The 23,069-nt window shown below is 36.6% G+C and overlaps 2 non-coding genes across 2 annotated transcripts; one reads left to right on the forward strand and one right to left on the reverse strand.

Annotated features, from left to right (window-relative positions):
* Positions 1-8,254: 8,254 nt before the first annotated feature.
* Positions 8,255-8,360, forward strand: LOC133793290 (small nucleolar RNA R71). The gene has a single exon (XR_009874742.1). It is a non-coding gene; the product is annotated as a small nucleolar RNA R71 (small nucleolar RNA).
* Positions 8,361-10,503: 2,143 nt separating this feature from the next.
* LOC133793153 (small nucleolar RNA R71) lies at positions 10,504-10,610 on the reverse strand. Its single transcript, XR_009874611.1, has one exon. It is a non-coding gene; the product is annotated as a small nucleolar RNA R71 (small nucleolar RNA).
* Between the last annotated feature and the right edge of the window lie 12,459 nt (positions 10,611-23,069).

Below are 23,069 nucleotides of genomic sequence, written 5' to 3' on the forward strand. Positions count from 1 at the left end.
TATAGTTGGTATCAGAGCAACGATCCATTTGCATGAAGTTCTCCTTGATACACACGCACAAGCTCCGAATCTAACCGCCAAGGTAAGTGTTTATGTTATAGTTATTATGTTTATGTGTTTAGCTAACATTTTAGCCTTATGTTTTTAGTTAAGAATGGATGGAGCCTTAACCTATGAGGATATCCGAGCCATTGAGGCTTTGAAAATAATTAGAGAACCAAGGAATACAATAGGATTATTGGAAAGAATCACTCGGAGATTACTTTTATTCCACAATGAGATAGGTCACCTCCAAACAACTAAACAAATCATGATGAGAGCAACAGAGCAATATGTTTTAGTGATTAGACTTTTTAAAGATTTTCCTATTGTAATTGCAACTTTAGAAGAAATATGGAAGACTATAGATGATGAAGATAAATTACCAGTAGCTATGAGATATTATTTTCTCATACTTAGGTTTACCTCTAAAATGGAATTCCAATTCACAAAAGAGCAAAAAGATAGAATTTTTATGAATCTTTCTAGAGGAAATTTTGAGGCTCACGAAAATGATGATTATGAGGAGATAGATGATGATATGTTAGATGAAGGATCAGATGTAGAAGATCCCAATTTTTAGAATAGATTAGTTTCTTTATTTATTTGCATTTATGATTGTACTTAGTGAAAATTGTTTTTCCAAATAAATATCATTGTTATTTTGATGACATGTATGAGTTTGATTTTTCTTTTGCAATCATAATAAATAATAAACTTAATAAATAATGACCAAGTTCGGTGAGGGTGGATACAAATCAATGAACCGGGTTCTATATTGAGAGTTAGGGGGCCATAGTAGTGGGAACGATTTTACTGATCCCAGCCCTCCCTCAATATGGTTATCTTTGGAGCAACGACGAGTTTTGAGCCTGAGAATTAAGTCATATAGGATGATTAGAAACAAACTTAGAAAAGAATAAAGATGGCTTATTTTTCTAAGTATAGAAACACACTCTAATGATAAAGAAGGCTTATATAATTTTTCATAAGAAATCATAATTAATAGGTCCGAGTTATGTTTGCTTAGATTAAGTTTTTTCCTTAGAGCCTATTACGGTAAGTTCTAACATGTTTTTCTCAACTGTTAGAACTCTACAGAAGATGTCGGTCATAAGGTCTGCTCGCACCAATGCCGATGCCTCCAACGTCGCTTCTGAGAGCAACGAGGCCCCTAAAGTTCGCAGAAGGGGAGTGCGTTCTACTGCCAACCAAAATGCACCACCGCCATCGCCACCGGTTGACAACACTGCAGAAATTGCCAGACTACGATAGCAAGTTGAGGAATTACTACAGCAACAGCGACAATAGACTTAGCCTCAGACTCAGCGTCCGCCGCAACCACAGCCTCAACAAATGGCTCTAGCACCCCAACAAATTGGTCCATATGGGGGATGGCCAATGGCGAACTATGCGCCATACACAGCTCATCACATGGAGCCAATTTACGAGTGGTTTCGTAAGCAACACACTCCAAACTTTGAAGGGACAACAGACCCCTTTGAGGCGGAAGAATGGCTCAGAAATGTGGAGCCGATCCTAACACACATGAATCTCGGCAACGCGGATCGTATATCTTGCGTTTCGTCTCTACTAAAGAAGGATGATAGAATATGGTGGGACTTAGTTCAACAGACTCAAGATTTTGCCACCATGACTTGGACTAGATTTGTGGAGCTGTTCCATAAAATGTACTATAATTCGGTAGTCATCGCCACAAGGGTCGAGGAGTTCGCTGGTCTGAAGCAAGGGAACTTATCAGTAGCAGAATATGCTCGGCAGTTCGACCGGTTAGCCAAGTTTGCACCAGAAATGGTTCCAACTGACTTTCGGAGGGTGACCAAGTTCGTTAAAGGACTTCGACCAAAGATTGAGCTAGGAGTTAAGCTCCCAAACCCGGGAAATACTACCTATACCGACGTTCTAGAAACGACAATAGAAGTAGAAAGGCTTTAGGCGAATGTTAGTAAAGAGGAGGCTAGTAAGCCTGGCCTAAACAATAGAGTCAACCTCAGAATGGTCGGAACAACAAACACAACAACCATCAGTCCAACAACAATAGAAATGGTCAGAAGAGACGACACCCTGAAAAAAAGCAGTCTGATAACGATAAAAGTGCACGGACAAACAACAGAGGCAATAAGTCGGGTTATGTAGAATACCTGCGATGCTCTAAGTGCCAAAAGAAACATTCTGGTGAGTGTCGTGAAAAAACCAAGGAATGTTACAATTGTGGTCAGGAAGGTCACCGAAAGAAAGAGTGTCCCCAGCTCAAGCCAGAGGGAAAAAGGGACGATAAGATGGTTCCTGCCAGGGTATTTGCCTTAACCCAAGGAGAAGCCGACGCTAGCAATAAAGTAGTTACAGGTCAGATTTCTATCCTCAATAATGTATGTTTTTTATTATTTGATTCGAGAGCCACTCACTCGTATATCTCGTTAGGAATGATAGAGAAATTAGACAAACCTTGTGAAAGATTTAGAACTAGGTTTGTAACAAAGTTGCCTTCGGGCGAAGTAGTCCTATCATCATGAATAGTACGAGGCGTACCAATCACGATTGAGGACGTAGAACTAGAAGGAGACCTGATAAAACTGGAGATTAAAGACTTCGATGTGATACTGGGAATGTATTGGCTAGCAAGGCATGGCATAACCATCGACTGCAAACGCAAGAAAGTTACGTTCGAGACTCCTGACGGTCATAGACTATGCTTTATGGGACAAGTTTCAGGACTACGCACACCGCTTATTTCATCTCTCAAAGCTCAAAGGATGATAGAAAAAGGATCTCATGCATTTCTAGCCAGCGTCACAGATGTGGTAAAGGAAACACCACTGAAGGTTGGAGACATCCATATTGTAAAGGAATTTCCAGAAGTATTTCCTGACGACTTACCAGGGCTACCGCCGACTTGGTAAATTGACTTCACAATCGAGCTAGTACCAGGTACCGAGCCTATCTCCAAGGCACCATACCTAATGGCACCTACCAAACTCAAGGAGTTAAAGACGCAGCTATAATAACTCTTAGACTTGGGTTTCATTAGACCAAGCCATTCGCTATGGGGAGCACCGATTCAATTTGTGAAGATAAGGATGGATGCATGCGGATGTGCATAGATTACTTAAAGGAAAACTCAACACAGGTGCAATAATAAGTCGTCGCTTCAAATCTTGAAAACTGTTCTCACACTTGTCTGACCAGACGAACTTCAAATTCTTCCATGTCAATTCTGTCATCAATGGACCAATCTTCGAGAACCCTTCCACAAATCGTCTGTAGTAACCTGCTAACCCGAGGAAACTCCAAACTTTTGAGGCTTTCCTTGGCCTCGGCCAATCTCTAACTACCTCCACCTTAGATGGATCCACCTTAATTCTATCTTCACCAACAATATGTCCAAGGAATGTCACTTCAGGTAGCCAGAACTCACACTTCTTAAACTTGGCGTGCAACCGGTGCTCTCTTAATCTCTGCAAGACCCGTCAAAGATGTACCTCGTGCTCTGCCTCTGAATAAGAGTACACTAAAATGTCATCGATGAAAACAATGACGAACTGATCCAAGAAGTCCTCGAACACCCTGTTCATTAAGTCGATGAAGGCTGCTGCGGCGTTGGTCAAACCAAACGACATGACAAAAAATTCATAATGCCCATACCTTGTTCGGAAGGCCATCTTTGGTATATCCTCGTCTTTGATCCTCAGCTGGTGATAACCAGATCGAAGATCAATCTTGAGAATACCATCTTTCCTTGCAGCTAATCAAACAAGTCGGCAATCCTTGGTAGAGGGTACTTGTTCTTGATGGTCAACTTGTTCAATTCTCTGTAATCTATACACATCCTTAGAGTCCCGTCCTTCTTCTTCACAAACAAAACCGGAGCACCCCATGGCAAAAAACTAGGCCTGATGAACCCCAAATCCAAAAGCTCCTGTAGTTGTATCTTCAATTCCCTCAGTTCTGCCGGTGCCATTCTATATGGTGCCCTCGACACTGGCTCTATCCCCAGTGCCATCTCAATGACGAACTGAATCTCCCTGTGTGGCGACAATCCTGGTAATTACTCAGGAAACACATCCAAGAACTCACAAACTAATCTGGTCTCCTCGAGCCCTGCTGGCAACACTCTAGTAGTATCCACCACACTAGCTAGGAAACCTATACATCCCCCCTGTAATAGGTCCCTAGTCCTCAATGCTGATCTCATGGGTACGCAGGATCCACATACCGCACCCACGAAAACAAAAGGATCCTCTCCCTCCGGCTCAAAGGTCACCATCTTCTTCCTACAATCAATAGTGGCTCCATATCTAACCAGGAAATCCATTCCCAAAATCATATCAAAGTCCTCCATACCCAACTCAATCAAGTCTACTGACAACTCCCTACCGTCAGCCATCACTGGCAATGCTCTAATCCACCTCATAGAAACTACCAGTTCCCCTATAGGCAATATAGTCCTGAATCTTGTAGTACAATACTCACTAGGTCCACACAATATATCAATCACCTTACTAGAAACAAATGAATGTGTAGCACCAGAGTCAATCAATATCATAAAAGGAGAGCCAGCGCTAGAAAGCTGACCTGTCACCACAGAGGGACTAGCCTCAGCCTCTCCCTGCGTCAGGGTGAACACTCGAGCTGGAGTCAAGCTATCCACCTTCCCTGCTTCCCCTTTCTTCACTATTGGGTAGTCCTTCTTGAGGTGTCTCACCACCCCACACACATAATGGGCCTTAGCCCGACATTCGCTCGAATGGCGTCTTCTGCACCTCGTGCACTCCGAATAGCTCCAGGTATCACCGCCTCCCTGACGGCCACCCTGAGTACCCTGACCTCTCCCATCAGGATCAACAGCAGTCAAAGTGTCAGGGGTCTTCCTCTTCAGATCACTGGGGCCTCTTCCCCTACCAGACCAAGAATATGGAGGCACTGCTCTGCGAGCCTCCCGTCTTGCAGCATTCTCCCTCCAGATCTTGTTCTTTGCTTCCTCAGCGGTAAGAGCCCTCTCAACAGCCTGGGCATAAGTCATCCCCCCAGGTACTGTTGTAATCCTCACATCTCGGGCTATCATAGCATTAAGCACTTTGATAAATCTGTCCTACCTAGTTGCATCTGTAAGCATAAGATCTGGTGCAAACTTCGCGAGTCTATTGAACTTCAGGGCATACTCTATAACTGTCATGTTGCCCTAAACCAACCCCACAAATTCATTCACCTTTATTACCCTGATGGCAACATTATAATACTTCTGGCTGAACAAATCCTTGAATCCATCCCAACCCAAAGTAGTAACATCCCTGGCTTGTGATGCCAATTCCCACCAAATGCAGGCATCCTCTCTCAGCATATATGCGGCACAGGCCACCCTTTCATGACCCTCTACCCTCATGAAGCCTAGGACAGCAGTAATCATACTTATCCACTGCTCGGCCTGTAGTGGCTCTGAAGCCGAGCTTGCATATGTGCCATAATCTGCTGCCAGTTCTCAGGGACTGGCGGAAGGCTCTGGACCTTGTCATCATCTCTAGTCTTAGACCTAGTGCTGAATAGTCATGTAGATCATCTTGGAAGCATAACTATCCAAGTTAATCGGCAATCAACAACTCGTGCGATCAAACTATGATGATAGGGTAATAATCCTTCCATAATCCACCATTGGAACACAACCAATCATAAGCAATCAAGATATAACAGTTTATCCAAATATTCATCCACATGCAACAGCAATGCTAAAAAGCACGCCTCAATATCATCACACAACAGTCAAGGGCCAGGCCCTATCGGTATCTCATGCTCCCTATTAATTAAACCGATAACAACAATCATGGTTCTTTCCAATCACTTAAGCATATAAACATGTATACACAATTACCAAACCTTGAGTCGAGCTTGTCTTTAGCGGCGAATGTACATGTCCAGCTAGTTTCAGGAACCCTTAAACCTAGGATGCTCTGATACCAAGTTGTAATTCCTGGATAACCAAGGTCGTTACACTGTGTGATTATAAAGGGGAAAAACTTGCTAATCAAGTCATATAGTTGAAAATGTGACCCTAATGTCGTAATTAGGTTATGGTTAAAATATTTTGGTCATAAACAGGAAATTTCTCATTAAAATAAACATTTAACACATGAGATCCCAAAATAGGTTTTAAAGGACAATTTACAAAATTTCAAAGTTTATGTACAACCACAAGCCATTCTAATGGAAAAATAGGCACTTTAGGATCTTCTGTCCCTGTACCATCCCTCGGCCGTGGCGGCCGATCAGCTGACTATGTACATTCCGCCCCCAGAGCTCTCCAAATCAGGGTTGGTCCAGCTTACCCTTGCCCTTACCTGCACCACATAGCACCTGTGAGCCAAGGCCCAACAAGAAAACCATATTACAGACCATAATAAATAATCAATAGTCAGATTATTCACAAATCATCAATCAGATACTCAGCAGACCACATTGTTCACATAATCAGTGATATCAATCTACAAACCAATAATCAATCATCCAGGTAATAAACATGCCATAATAATCATATTAATAACAATAAACATATCACACAATATCTAGGGTCGACTCCCTTAGGCCGCACCCTCTTTTTATCACACTGACTCCGGCTCGCTTAGGTCGAGCTCAGTGATTATATACTTAACCTCGGCTACTAGTGGCCGAGCCGCGTCTTTGTGCGCCAATATTAATTCCAGCACTCTTAGGCCGTTTATTTCACGTTCACATGGCATAATACCATCATACAACATTACAAACAAGTATAGGGAACTCTTAGTCCCAACATAACCACATAACCGGGTGTAGTTTTCTTACCTTTGATTCCGAGTGATTTGGCTAATTGAGATGACCCTCGAGAACGATCCAGTCCGAGCCCTAGTGTACACCTAGTCACAATCGTAAAATAGAACCCTCATTAACATTCAATTTCGTAACCCAACTTCGGAGCCAATCCTAAGCTTTCGCGAAGCCTAATTCCATCAAACAGGGTGGTGGAATCGACCCCCAAGCCCCCAAGAAAAAACCCTAAAAGAAATCCCAAAAACCAAGTTCTGGAGGCAGGGTAGCACTACAACGCTACCAAAGAGGCGCTCCAGCGCTACAGTCAGAAACCTAGCCTCTCAAGAACACAGCCTAGCATTGTAGCGCTCCCAGCCTAGCACTATATCACTATAACCCGTACATGCTAAATTCTGGGCAAAATCAATGTTGATGTGAAGTTTTTGAAAAACATAAAAAAAAACTTAGAAGACTACTTGCCAAGCGTCTTCTTTTGAAGCCTCTGATGGTATGGAATCCTGATGTGATGCTCAATACTTATTTCTGGCTGCTTCTCAAGGTTCTTAGTAACATTTGACCCACTTATTTTCGTCTCTTTGTTAGACACCTTTTCTTTAGAAATTACTTTTTGTGTGGGCTCCTCTATCACCTTTCCACTTCTCAAAGATATTGGATTGCACTGCTAATTAGGATTCACTTCAGTAGTGCTAGGCTGACTTCCTTGAGCCCTGTTTTTTTTATTAAAGTAGCCAACTGACCAATCTGAGTCTCTAGATTTCTAATAGATGCCCTTGTTTCGGTCATAAACTAACTCAATACATCCGGTTGAGCTTCAGATTACATCATGGGAAGTGGCTGCTATGATGGTCAGGAGGAGGCTGTTGGAAAGACTGCTAGGTCTGTGGGAGAGATTATTGGTTTTGTGGGAAAGGCATTCGACTCCTTGCTTATTTTTCCATGAAAAGTTAGGGTAGTTCCTCCACCCTTGATTGTAGGTCATGAAATATGGGTTATTGGCCGACCTTTGGAAATTTCCTATGGCTTGAACTTGTTCTATAGGAAAATTATTTATATCTACTGCAGGACACTGATTTAGTGGATGAGCGCTCCCACATGTTTCACATAAATTCTGTAGTTGCATGGCTTGGGCTGAGAGATTGTTTTGTTGTAACTACTTTGTCAAGGCTACCACTTGAGCTATAAGCATTGAGATGGCATCTAATTCAATCATCCCAACCATCTTTTTTGTATTTTCTCTCTTAGTAGGCCATTGGTAGTTATTCATGGCCATCTTCTCCAGTAATTCATATGCTTCATTAGCATTCTTGCTCATGAAATCACCTTCTGCTGCTGCATCAATGATTGTACGAGTAGTACCACCCAACCCATTATAAAAGTTGTGGATCAACTTCCATTCTCAATTCCATGATGGGGACACTTCCTTAAAAACCCCTTGAAGCGCTCCCATCCATCATACAATGTCTCCCTGTCATCTAGTGGAAATTAATAATTTCACCTCTCAACTTTGCAGCTTTTTCTGGAGGGAAAAACTTGGCAAGGAACTTTTAGGATAGTTCCTTTCATGTCGTAATTGAATTGGCTTGCAGTGAAATTAAACAACTCTCTGCTCAGTCCCTTAAGGAAAACAGGAATAGTCACAGTTGAATTGCATCATCACTCACCCCATTCATCTTAAACGTTTCACACAACTCAAGATACTGGCTATGTGCAAGTTTGGGTCCTCAGTAGGTAATCCACCAAATTGAATGGTGGACTGTGATAAACGAGTTTTAGACTCATTTTTAGTGTGTTTTTAGAAAGTATTTTAGTTGTTTCGGGTTATTTTGTTCTATTTTGCATTTGTTTTGGTTTGTTTGTAGGTTTTGAATGACTCGGGATGCTTTGGATGAAAAGGAGGTAAAAATCGACAAAAAGACAAAATGTTATCAAAATTTGTGTATCGGTGCATCTAGCGCGACCGCTCTAGGTGGCTGGAATTGAGGAAACTCTGCAGAATTTTAATGAAGTACATTTTAGTCATTTCACATGGGGAAAACGTAGGGTGTCGTATTTTAATGCGATTTTTAACATTAAACCCTAGTTTTCAGAGTTGGAACATAGAGAAGACGGCTGGAGGCTTTTGGAAAAACATTGGACTACTTAGAGTTTTTCTTCTTTATTTATTTTCTTTCATCTTTAGTTTATGTTGATTGTTAGTTTTATGGATTTGAATGGTATGAATATGTACTAAATCTAGTTTTAGGGTTTTTAGTTGAGTCTCTTGAAACTCTTCTATGAATTAATGGAATTTTATGTTTCGTTCTTTTTATTGACATCTTTTCAATTTATGCTTATTGCTTATGATTGATTGACCATCTATTATTTGATATATATATGAATTTGTTTCAAAGTCTGAAAATTGAGATTCAAACATGCTATAATTGATTGGACATAGATTTCGATATTGAACAAAAGTATCAATATGGTTTATGTAGCATATAAGTTCTTATGATTAATGCTTCCTATATGTTGAGTTTATATGGAGATATAGAAAATTCACACATAGGTCGAGTTTTATATATCTTAACACGAATATATAATACTTTTGTAACCTGTTATCTCAATTAGAAGGAAGTCTTTATGAGAATATTTCATTAAGGAAATAGAGAGAGGAAAGATGACAAGATTAAATTCCCTAATTTTCATCCATTGATTAATCTTTTTCGTTGTTATTTGTCTGGAGTTTATAGTTTTTAATTGTTTTTGTTTCATAGTTTTTATGTTTATGTTTTATTTTCTTTTATTGATAATTTTTCGTTAGGCAAATAGAGATTAAGAATTAAATATGGTTACTTAGTAATTAACTCTTCATGGGAACGATCTTGACTTAATCATTTTATTACTTGTAAGGATTATGTATACTTGCGTATCGAATTTTCGCGACAAGTTTTTGGCGCCGTTGCCGGGGAATGAAAATTATTAATATCAATTCCATTAATTTTTACTCTAATTTGGTTGTTTTTTGTTGTTGTTATTATCATTTAGTTTTTGCTGAATTTTCTAATCTCAGGAAGTTTTGGTATATGCAATGTGGAAAGTCATTTAAGTTCATATCAGTGAATCTTGAGATAAAGAGAAATTGCAGAAAGAACAGAAAGAAAAAAAAAAGAAAAAAAAAGGTTGGAGAGTACCATGGCTCAAATTGAAGGGAATGTAGCGAAAAATGCTGCTAATAATGTTAAAAGGGAAGCAGCTGCTGCAGATATCCCAGTTGTTGCAGAGGTCCCTGTGGAACATGGACCAAGGACCCTAAGAGACTATGTACTTCCCACTATTACGGAAGTGCATTCATGCATCAGACATCCCACAATTGCTGCTAAAAACTTTAAAATCAAGTCAAAATTTTTACAAATGGTGCAATCCACTGTCCAATTTCGTGGATTAACTATTAAGGATCCAAACTTGCACATAGTCAATTTCCTAGAGCTGTGTGCAACATTTAAGATGAACGAGGTGAGTGACAATGCCATTCGACTGAGATTATTCTCATTTTCCTTAAGAGATCGAGCAAAGAATTGGCTAATCTCACTACAAGCCAATTCCATCACAACATGGGCGGTACTAGCCCAAAAGTTCCTTGCTAAGTTTTTCCCACCAACAAAAGCTGCAAAGTTGAGAGGTGAAATTAATAATTTTTTTCAGATGGAGGGGGAATCACTGTATGATGCATGGGAAAGATTGAAGGAGTTGTTAAGGAAGTACCCTCATCATGGTATAGAGAAGTGGATGCTGGTCCATAATTTTTAGGCTATTTAGGATTTTTACCCCTCGAACTATTACCACTACCGTATCGTGCCTCCTAATTTTTTCAGGCCGTTAAAAATTCTCCCCGAAATATTCACAGTAATGTAAAGAAAGACTTCCGTTAACTTTCAACACATGTGGCTAACAGAATGCTAGCATGGTTCTTTACATGTTGATGTGTTTTGGCCATGTCAGCGCCATGTGTGTAATTTTATTGTTTTTAAATATGGTTTTTATTTTTTTTTAATGTATAAAAAATGGTTTAATTTATTAATTCTATTTTTTAGTGTTTAATTCATTAATTTTTAATATGATTATAGACATTTTACTTTAAAATTACACACATGGCGCTGACATGGCCAAGACACATCAGCATGTAAAGAGCCATGTCAGCCTTCTGTTAGCCACATGTGTTGAAAGTTAACGGAAGTCCTTCTTTACATTACTGTGAATATTTCGGGGGGAATTTTTAACGGCCTGAAAAAATTAGGGGGAACGATACGGTAGTGGTAATAGTTCAGGGGGTAAAAATCCTAAATAGCCTAATTTTTGTAATGGGTTGGGTGGTACTACACGTACCATAATTGATGTAGCACCAGGGGGTGCATTCATGAGCAAGAGTGCTAATGAAGCATATGAATTAATGGAGGAGATTGTCATGAACAATTACCAGTGGCCTACTGAGAGGGAAAATACAAAGAAGGTGGCTGGAATGATTGAATTAGACGCCATCTCAATGTTTACAGCTCATGTGGCAGCCTTGACGAAACAGTTACAATAGAGTAACCTTTCAACTCAAGCCATGCAACTACAGAGTCTATGTGGGACATGTGGGAGTGCTCATCCACTAAATCAGTGCCCTGCCATGGATATAATATGTCGATGGAACAAGTTCAAGCCATAGGGAATTTCCAAAGGCCAGCCAACAACCCATTTTATATGACTTACAACTAAGGGTGGAGGAACCATCCTAAATTCTCATGGAAAAATGATCAAGCAACACAGCAACAGTTCCAACAAACACAATAGTTGTTCCAACAACCTCCTCTTGGGTACTATTAACCACAGAAAGGACCACAACAACCACTTCCCATGAAGTAACCTAAAGCACAACCTGATGTATTGAATCCGTTTATGACTGAGATAATGGCATCTATTAGGAGTTTGGAGACTCAGATTGGTCAGTTAGTTGCTTTAATGACACACAGGGATCAAGGGAACTTACCAAGAACTACTAAGGTAAACCAAAAAGAGCAGTGCAATGCAATATCTTTGAGGAGTGGTAAGGAGTTAAAAGATCCAAAAGTGGTTGATGAGAAGAAGGGTAAAGTAGAAGTAGAGGTTATTGAGAACCTTGAGAAGAAGTAGCCAGAAATAAATATTAAGCATCACATTAAGACCCCATATCCTCAAAGGCTTCAAAAGAATAAGTTTGAAAAGCAGTTTTTCAAGTTTTTAGATGTATTTTGAAAGTTTCACATTAACATTCTTTTTCGCTGAGGTCTTGAACAAATGTCGAATTGTGTGAAGTTTATGAAGGAAATTTTGTCAAAGAAAAGGAAATTGGAGGACTATGTGACAGTGGCACTTACTGAGGAGTGCAGTGCGATATTCCAAAATAAGCTACCTCCCAAACATAAAGATTTGGGTAGTTTCACCATTCCTTGTACTATAGGGGATGCGGTTTTTGAGAAGGCACTCTGTGATTTAAGAGAAAGTGTGAAACTAATGCCTCAATCTATTTCTCAAAAACTTAAATTGGGGGAAGCGAGACCAACAACTGTGACACTTCAAATGGCAGATTGCTCAGTAAAACATCCTCATGGAGTGATTGAGGATGTTCTAGTAAAGGTGGACAAATTCATCTTTCCTATAGATTTTATCATTTTGGATATGGAGGAAGATGCGAACATCCCAATAATTCTTGGAAGGCCATTTTTAGCTACTGGTCGGGCTTTAATCAATGTTCAAAAAGGTAAATTGATGTTGCGAGTTCTAAAAGAGGAGGTAACATTTAATGTTTTTGCAGCAACAAAAATTCCAACTTGTTGTAGGGTTGATGTGGTAAAAAGAGGGGGTGATAAGGTGGAAGTCACTAAGAAGAAGTCCATGGCTCAAGGTGGTATCCGAGCAGTTTGTCACATAGTGAAAAAGATCTTTAGTGAGAAAGCTTGACTATTACATTAGCGGTTGAAACTTACGAATATTTGCAACATCAAATGATGGGCGCTCACCTATGATACTATGGCTCTTAAGGACTCGAGGGGTGGACTTGATCCGAGTTGACTATGAAGAGAAGGTTTAATGTCAGGCTAAATGACGTTAACGACAACACCATTGGGAGGCATCTCATATATATATTTTTAGTTTGTAAATATTAATTTCATTCAACAATTATTTTAATTTTGTTTCTTAGGTTTTAGTTTTAATTTTTCAAGTTTTAGAATTATTTTTGTAGTTTTTGAATCATGACAATCGAGAAAAAAATGAAAAAAAAAATGCTTGAAAAGGGGCATTTATGGGAATGTACCGCGATCGCACTACCCTAGAGCGCGCCCACGCCCACAGAGCCCTAGGTCAAACTAGCCAAACAGTGAGACCGCGACAAGAGGGCCACGACCTTGGAAGATGCTATTCAAAACGGCCTTGCGGAGTAAGAAGCACAATCGTGCTATATAGTGTCGCGATCGCGCTGATGCAGATCAAAGAGTTTAAAACTCTCAAAGCACGGAATTTCGGAATTGTTTTTCAAAGTTTTTTTCTATTCGATTTTCTTCTTCTTCTCTCTTGTGTCCGAGCTTCAATCTTCATTTTGTTATGTTTTCCATGTTTTTTTTTTCAATTGTTACATCATTTATTGTCATTTTCATACATTGTAAGTTTTTCATCCATTCTCTTTTCATTTTGGGATTATAGACTATATTTTGGGGATTTTAAATTTCATATGATTGTGATGATTTCTTGAAGATATTTTTGAATTCCTTGAGTTTATGGCTACTAATCTTCTTGCTATGTTTTGGGTATGTGTTTAATTAGGTCAATTTGTTAAGATTTTGAGTTCTGAAATTTCTAGGGTTTAAGATTGTGGATTGTGAAATTATATGCTTATTCTAATTTTGAGATGCCATTTGATGTTCAATAGGTTGTTTATTGATGTTAACGTGCTACATTGTGCATGGGTATTGGTCTAAATTAAGGATTAAGGTTTTATTGGATAAGTTTGGGGGACATTGACCATGAAATTGAGGATTTTTGTTAATTGTGAGGAATTTATGCATTTGAGATCAAATTAAGGCTCCATTGAGTAATTATTGATTATTTCATACTTGATTATGCTTGGGTATTGATTCAATTTTGTAATCGCTTGCATAGTTGAGTAATTTGACGAATTCAGTCAATACATTGGCACTTTTTAATTGTGCTTTCAATTGCTTATGCTCTAATGTTGGGTTGTGTTCATTGAACATTTTAATTTTCTTGGGGTATTTGCTTTATATTTTTTAGTGTTGCCATTGTGTTTCATTGATTTGATTTGTTGGATTGATTTTGTGAGATGGCACCCTCTTGGAAAAGAAATAAGAAAGTGCAAGAACAAGTGGCTAAACCTCAGGATTCTGACACAGAGTTAATGAGCCTACTGATCCTAAATTTACTTCTGGTAGTGCTAAGTCTAAGTATAGAATAGAAAAATTCTAGGAATTTGATTCAGGAGAGGGGGTTTGCAACCAATGATGAGGGAGAGTTTACTGTTCATGTAGAGGATGTCAATGTCATTAACACTCATCACTGGAAATATTTTTGTTCTCCAACGATTTCTGTTGTGATACCAATTGTGTGAGAATTTTATGAAAATTCCTAGGATCATGATTATACTTGGGAAGCTACAGTTACGGGAAAAATTGTTTGTTTTATAGAAAGGCAGTTAGTGATTTCTTTAGGTTTCCCACACGAGATAATGATGATTACAAAGACTTGAAAAATAATTTATGTGAGGAGCATACATGGGATAAGATTTTGGTTGCTTTGACTCTAGCTGGGAGTCAATGGACTTTTAATGGGACAGTTAGAATAAGTTTACCCTTTAATTTGTTAACTCAAGAGAAAAGAATTTGGTTGAATTTTATTTGCGCGAATTTGACACCTAGTAGTCATGTGACTACTGTAAATCCTGATAAAGCAGCATTTCTTTATGCTGTTTTTTCAGGAATGTCTGTTGATATTGGCAGGATTAAAGCCTCACAAATACATTCTGCATTATTCTCTCAAAATGTGGGGTTATATTTTCCTTGTTTGATAACAAGTTTATGCTTGAAAGTTGGGGTTGAATTTCATGAGAATGATGAGCTTTTGACTCTAATTTATAACACTGTCACAATTAACCAGACCAAAATAGTTGGTCCTCCTAGTGTTGTTTCTGCAAGTGGCATCGTTTTAGGCTCGACCTTGACGTCCTTCTTCTTATTCTTTGGAAGAGTAGATGAGTAGGTTGGAGCTTAATTTCCAAGAGCATCACCTGTAGAGTGTTAATATGGCCCAGTATCAGCATGGGTATCAGTAGGCATTTGCATCCCATTTCAGAATTGACACCAGCCAGTTGCCTCAGTTCCCATAGCCACTACATTTTGGCTATCCTCAATCTGAGAAGGACGATGGTGAGGGTCCTTTATCGTGAGTTGTTCGAGTTGTCAGGTAAGTTTCTTTTCCTTAGCTTTTATTTAAACATTGGGGATAATGTTTATGTTAAGTTTGGGGGAAGGGATTTATTGTTTTGTATATATTAGTTTGTGTTGTTTTAGTTGTGTTTTGTCTAGGTTGTTTAGGGTATTAGTTGAATCAAGTTGACAGTGATTAGCCAATGAAAATATAATTGAATGATATGCTGTATAAATTGAATGGGAATGAAACCATAGAAATATGTCTGCTTGGTTGAATATTTTTTTTTCCATTTTTAGTTTGTCCACTTAAATAATTGAGAGCTTAATCATGATTTTTGATAAATTTTGTGTGATTTAATATGATTTATGATTGTTGAATTTTTAAAATTAAAATAAGAGTGAAATTGGTTTTATCCTAGAACTTGTTTACTTGCTTTTTGAGACGAAATCCTACATTATGCATGCTTGGAAGATGATTTAGGCAATTTTGTTGGAACGATTGAGCCTTTCAAGGCAACCTTTATTATTTAATCACTAGCTGCCCAATTTTGAGCTTAATTTGATTCTTTTTGTTGTTTGACATTTATTTTGAGCCTATTTTGAATTTTTTTAATTTTTCATTCCCATTGATATATACCATGACCACATGAAAAAGTGATTGGGGGATGGTCTGTAATGGGATTTATATGTGGAAACTTGTGTCAATAGAAGAAGAAAACTTGAGAGAGAAAATGAAAGGAAAAATAAAAGAAAAAAATAATGAAATGAACTACACTCAAATTGAAAATACAAATAAATAAGTTTGGGGGAGTGTAGTATCATTGAAAGAAAAAAAATGAATAAAAGAAATTTAGGTTTATGAATTCTCTCTTAAAGTAAGAAATATTGGGAAAATTGGGATTGCTAAGATTGTTTTGTTTGGTTTGTGTGCTTATGGTATAATTGAGCCCAAATGACTTTTTCATCTACATTTTCCTAAGCCATTCAATTATAAGCTGTGAAAATCCTATTGATTTATGAGCATGTGTTTTCTACATTAGTGGATATCAGTAAGTATATCAAGCTTATGTGATAGTAATTGATTGATTGACTGTGATGCAAAATTTGGTGAGAATAAATTGATTCAATTACATTTTATTTATTAATCATGATTATGAGAGCTTTTATTTTTGTTTAGATTTAAGTGAATTGGAAGAATGTTTTGACTGAAATTCTTGATTATTGGTTGACTTTCCTGAAGATTATATAAGTGTGTTAGTCATCATAGCTTGAGGTTTGAATTATTGTTGTCAGCTTGATTTAGTTGTGTTTTTTGTTTAGGATTTTAGTTTTGTTTGTTTGTTGTTGTGTTCTTCACTCGAGGGCGAGTAAAGGGTATGTTTGGGGGAATTTGATAAACGAGTTTCAGACTCGTTTTTAGTGTATATTTTAGGAAGTATTTTTGTTGTTTAGGGTTATTTTGTTCTATTTTATGTTTTTTTTGCTTTGTTTGTAGGTTTTGAATGACTCGGATGCTTTGGGATGAAAAAGAGGTAAAAATCGACAAAAAAAGAAAATATTGGCAAAATTGGTGTTTCGAAGCAAATAGCGCGACCACGCTACTATTGGGCGCGGCATGTCTAAGTGGTTGGAATTGAGGAAATTCTGCATATTTTTAAATAATGATGTTTTAGTCATTTGACAAAGGGAAAACGAAGGGTTTCATATTTTAATGTGATTTTTATCATTAAACCCTAGTTTTCAAAGTTGGAACATAGAGAAGACGACTGGAGGCTTTTGGAAAATCATTGGACTACTTGAGTTTTTCTTCTTTCTTTATTTTCTTTCATCTTTAGTTTATGTTGATTGTTACTTTTATGGATTTTAATAATATGAATATGAACTACATCTAGAATTAGGGTTTTTAATTGAGTATCTTGAAACTCTTCTATGAGTTATTGCAATTTTATGATTTGTTCTTCTTATTGAGATCTTTTCAATTTATGCTTATTACTTGTGATTGTTTGACCATCTATTACATGATATATATTAATTCGTTTCAAAATCTGAAAGGTGAGATTCAAACATGCTATAATTGATTAGACATAGATTTCGATATTGAATGAAAGTATCAATATGGTTTATGTTACTTATAAGTTCTTATGCTTAATAATTTGTCATAGAAATATAATAAATTCACACATAGGTTGAGTTTTATATATCTTATCACGAATATAGAATACTTTTGTAACTTGTTATCTCAATTGGAAGAAAATCTTTATGAGAATATTGCATTAAGGAAATAGAGAGTGAAAATATGACAAGACTAATTTCCCTAATTTTCACCCATTAATTAATTGTTTTCGTCGTTATTTTTCTAGAGTTTATAGTTTTTAATTATTTTTGTTTCACATATTTTATGTTTATTTTTCTTTCATTGACAATTTTTTTGTTAGCCAAATAGAGATTAAGTATTAAATATGGGTACTTAGTTATTAAGTCTTCGTGGGAACGATCTTGACTTAATCACTTTATTACTTGTAACGATTACATATACTTGCTTATCAAATTTTCGCGACAAACTGTTGTAGTGCATCAATTTTTTTTTTAGTAATTAAATTTTTTGTGTTTTATTTTATTTAATTGTTAAGTGTTGTGAATTATTTTATTTAAATGTTTGTTTATTTTATTTAATTGTTTGTTTGCGTTATTTAATTGTTGTTTGTTTAAATTAATTGTTAGAATTGTTTGGTAGAATTTTTGTGAAATTATTTGTTAAATGATATTTATTAATTTATTTTAAAAATGTGATTATTTGAGTTATGGTTGAATGCACTAAGGTGCATGGTAGGTAGTGATGCACCCTAATGATTTAGTGTGTGCAAGTGCATGGTAGCATGGTGCACATGTGTAGAATTTTCTACACACTTTGAAGTTGCCTTTTATTGGATTTATTGGAATTATTAGAAAAAAATAATAAATAAAATAAAAGGAAGAGGAAACAAGGCTTGGACGTGTGAGACATAGTGGGAAAGGAGAAGAGTTTTTACCATTTTTATTGGGTGATGTTTTGATAAAATAGATAAAGATGCTATCATCTTTTTAAGATAAAATCAAAATAAAAAAAATAAGAGAAAATAATTAGAAATAGAAAACTTACCATTTTATTTTGTTAGGCTTTTATGAGAGAATTAAGATAAAGGGGGAAGGAAAATTGGGAAGAACCATTTTTGCTCTTGGCTGCCATGTTCTAGAGAGAGGAATAGAGAGAGAGAGAGTGGCATGATAGAGAGAGAAGGAGAAGAAGAAGAAGAAGAAGAAAGGATCAATCTTAGGGCATGGTTTTTGATTTTGTTTTATGTTTTCTTTCTTTTAAATTTTAGTATTTTGATTAGAGTTGTTTTTAATTGTGTTGTTCTATTTCTTCTCCAACTTGATTTTTTGATAACTCCTAGGGTTTGAGCAAGGAGGTGGTTCTAGTTGGGTTCTTAATTTCTATCAAGAGAGGTATTGAATTTTCCCCTCAATCTTTTGGTTATTGGTATTTGATGATTGATATTTTGGAGAGACTATGTCTGAATGTGGGTTGTGTTTTGAGTAGGATAATATGTTGTGTTGATGGATATCGAGGAATTTTTTCAAACAAATCACATTTTGAAATAAAGATAATGTTTTGTTTATGTTTGGCCTTGATGAATGTATTGCATTATTGTTTTGATGGTTTGATGAGAAATATGTTAGGTGGTTACATATTTTTGGATTCAATAAGGGCATGAATCTCATGTAGATCTCACCTAAATCATGTGTAGACAATACTAGTAAAGTTCGATAATGTTTCTTTTGATGTTTCTATGATTTTGGTCATGTTATTTGGAAAATAGGAACATGCTAGGTTAATGTAAATGCATATATGAATATTGGTGTTTTATGTTATTAATGCATGTTGTCTTTATTATTTTGTTGGGTGACATGTCTGAACTCATTGGAAATATAATAGGGTGTTGTAAGGTTTTAAATGAATATGTGGTAGTTATTTTCTTTTGAATTATTTGTATAATAGGAGCATGTTAGGGTTTTTGATTAATTGTGTTAATTGAACATGCATGATTTTGTATGAATCTTGTGAGGCATGATGAAAAAGATGAATTTCATGGTGATTTATGCTTGCTGAGTTTTGGTGTTTAAGTGGTTAGTATATGATGAAAATAATGTTTTGGATGTTTAAATAATTTTGCTAATGTTTTGATGTTTCAAGAAATTAAATGGAAGGTTTTAAGATGCCTTGAAATGATATTGTTGCACAATTTATTACCTACATATTTTTTTCTTATTTTTGAGAAAATATTGAGTTTTAAACATAAAAATGGTGATTTTGAGAATAAAGATAGTTGGTGGAATTTTTGTAAAAAAATGTGAAGTTGTATTTTTAATAAAAGAAATTTGGTGAGTATCTTGAAATTAATTAATGCCCTAAACTATAGAAATATTAAAAGTGGTATTTTTAATATAACATGAGTATTTATTTTAATAGTTATGATTTTTATTTATTTTTTATTAAGAAAAATGTTGATTTTAGTTCACTTGTCAATTTTAAGTAAATTAAATTATGGCTGAAGGTTTCATTAAATATTTATAAAAATAATCATTTGATTTTTCACATATAAATTTATTCTATTTTAAAGTTAATCTTTAAAAATAACACAAGTAAAAATGTATTTTTCCACATCTAAAAATTATATTTTTCTCACATTAAATTTGTAAATTTGTTAATTGGATTATAATGTTATTTTCTAAATAAACATGTTAAATTATGAGAATTTTACATAATTTTTAGTTTTGGTTATTTTATGGAATTTAAAAATAAGTAGTGGAGTTATTGTATTTTAAATGGTTAAATAAATTATTTTATTAAATAAAATAATGTCTTGAGAGATTTAATCAACCTAGTAATTTTAAGAAGACAAATAATAGCGATCAAAGCATGCTACAATTTTATTATTTTTGAAAACGATAGAAGTAAGACGCGTAGAATTATCGTTTTAAACATCACGTTTACGCAACGTTCCCACGTATGCATATCGCATGCAATTTCACGTTTACGTTAAAAAATTTGTCTTTTATGCAACCATATAGTTTTTATAGCAATATCATGCATGCAATATAGGTAGAATGTGCATTATTCTTTTATGACCTTATGTGTAAATATGCTTTGTTTGGATGTTGTGAATAACTTTCACCATGCGTGCATGGCCCATGCACACATGGGTTATATGAGTGGGCAAAATAGAGTTTATGTGATGCTAAGGAAGGTTATTTTGATTATGGTATAGGCTCGTTGTGAAGTTGTCATTTTACCTTGCTTGAACCTGAGGTAAGGAAGTTAGATATAATTTATGTTTATTTATGCTGTAAATGGTAAGATTGTTTGTATGAAAGTGTTATGATGCTTTGTGCTATGAATTATGGAATGCTTTAATATGATGATATGTTTGGATTGTATGAATGTTGTGTGCTATGAATGGATGTTAGCGTGATGAACACGACACATAAAAAAAAGGGTTGCTAAGGATATGAAGATGTAACCCGAGTTACTTAGGATATGAAGATGCAACAACAAGGGCGAACGCGCCAAGGTTATTCAAGGAATAAAGATCCTGTTTACCTCAAAGGGTGACATGGACAAGTTAGCGGGCCATGTTCACAAGGAAATGTTTATGCTATGACGATGCTATGATGTTTATGTTATGATGATGTTAATGTAGACGTGACTATGTTTATGCTTATGATATTGCCACCATTATGACAATGATGCTATAATGTATAAAGATGGACGAATGTGTTTGTGACTTGTTGTATCTTACTTGTTGTTTTTTTTTTTGATCAAGAATGGAAAATTATATTGATCAACCAACAAATACAAACAAAGGCTGGAGTAATTAACTCCCCCTCAACAAGAAACTAGAGAAAAAACTGAAGCATCATTTTCTCCCTTAAATTCAGTTTTTTACATCTATGGGTAAAATTATGAACTCTAGCTTTTACTGAGTTCCTAATAAGACCAGCAGTATAATCCACAGAGAAACAACTACTCTCCAGCCAACACTTGTTCCTGTTAATCCAGATAAAATAGACAGAGGCTGCCAATGTTGCTGAGACAACCCTGGATAAGACATCCTTCCTGGGTACAGTAAGCCAGCAGCACCAGTCCTGGTAAGTCTCTGGCCAAACTAAGGAACCCAGCCAACTGGAAATCATTTGATGAACTTTCCTCGAAAACCAACAATCAAAAAACAGGTGAGCATGACTCTCCAAGGCAGACTCACAAACCGGACAGCATTGGGTGACAACAGGGATATGACTGTGGTGCAGGAGGTCTCTGGTAAGGAGCTTCTGATGAGTAGCCAGCCATAATATGAAACGATGCTTGGGCTGAGAGAGGTTGCACCAAATTGTCTTCATACTAGAAAAGGGGGAACCAGTAGAGAAATGAAGATACAGAGTACCCAGCTTGATTTTCCCCTTACAAGCAGCTGCTTCCAAAATTGCATTAGTCAAATACTTGCTTATTTTAACTAATTTTTTCCAATACCAGCTAGTATCATGCTGCAGAACATAATCCCAAATCCGGCCACCTTTCAAATATATGCAATTCACCCATTTAACCCAAAGACTATCCTGTTTAGAAGAGATAGCCCAAATGTACCTAGCTAGATTAATCTTATTCCAGAGGATACCCTCTTTGAAACCCAAACCACCATAGGACTTAGGTCTACAAACCAGATCCCAAGAAGCAAGGTGAAATTTACTTCTAGAGCCATTACCACCCCATAAGAAGTTTCTACACAAGAAGTCTATTTCACTGATAACTTTTTGAGGAAGGAGAAAAATGCTCATCCAAAAGTTTCAAATCCCCAATAAAGTTGACTGAATGAGTTGTACACGCCCAGCATAAGACAGATTGCGACTGCCCAACTGTGAAGCCTTTGTCTAATTTTCGAAACTATGAGATCACAGTCCATTACTTTCCATTTTGTAGGCCGCAGAGGAATGCCAAGATACATTAAGGGAAAGTGCCCCTCTGTCATATTAGTTATATTCAGAAGCTTCTCCTTCTCTATTGCAGAAATTCCCCCAAAGTACATACGGGACTTGGCTTGATTTATACTCAGACCAGAAGCTATTGAAAAGGACCTGAAAATCTGATGAAGAATCTGAATAGACTTGTCATGAGCTTTGCAAACTAGAAGTAACTCATCTGCAAAGCAAAGATTAGTAATATTCAGAGACTTACAAAGCGGGTGAAACCTGAAATTTTTATCTTTAGCAGCCTCATGTAAAGCTTGAGTGAGGTATTCCATAACAAGAACAAAGAGAAGGGGGAAATAGGGTCCCCTTGTCGCAGCCCCTTACCACCCTTAAAATTACCATACAGCTGGCCATTTATTAGAATGCAGTAAGAGGAACCTCTCAAACAAACCATAATCCATTTGATGAAACGGGCAGGGAATTTGTAAGCATTCAACAGATTCTCAAGGAAGTCCCAATCGATAGAATCGTAGGCTTTGCTGAGATCTATTTTCATTAAGCATCGAGGAGAGATTCACTTCCTATTATAGCCTTTAAGAAGGTCTTGAAGAATAAGAACATTATGAGCTAAAGTTCTATTCTTAACAAAAGCTCCTTGGTTTTGGTTAATCTTACTTGGTGTTGTTTGTACTTCCTTACTGGGCTTTTAGCTTACCCCTTACTTTCCCTTCCAGGTAGCAAATAGGTTTCTCTATGGCACGTGTGGTGATG

The sequence above is a fragment of the Humulus lupulus genome, chromosome 7 (assembly GCF_963169125.1).
Source record: "Humulus lupulus chromosome 7, drHumLupu1.1, whole genome shotgun sequence".
Classification (NCBI taxonomy): domain Eukaryota; kingdom Viridiplantae; phylum Streptophyta; class Magnoliopsida; order Rosales; family Cannabaceae; genus Humulus; species Humulus lupulus.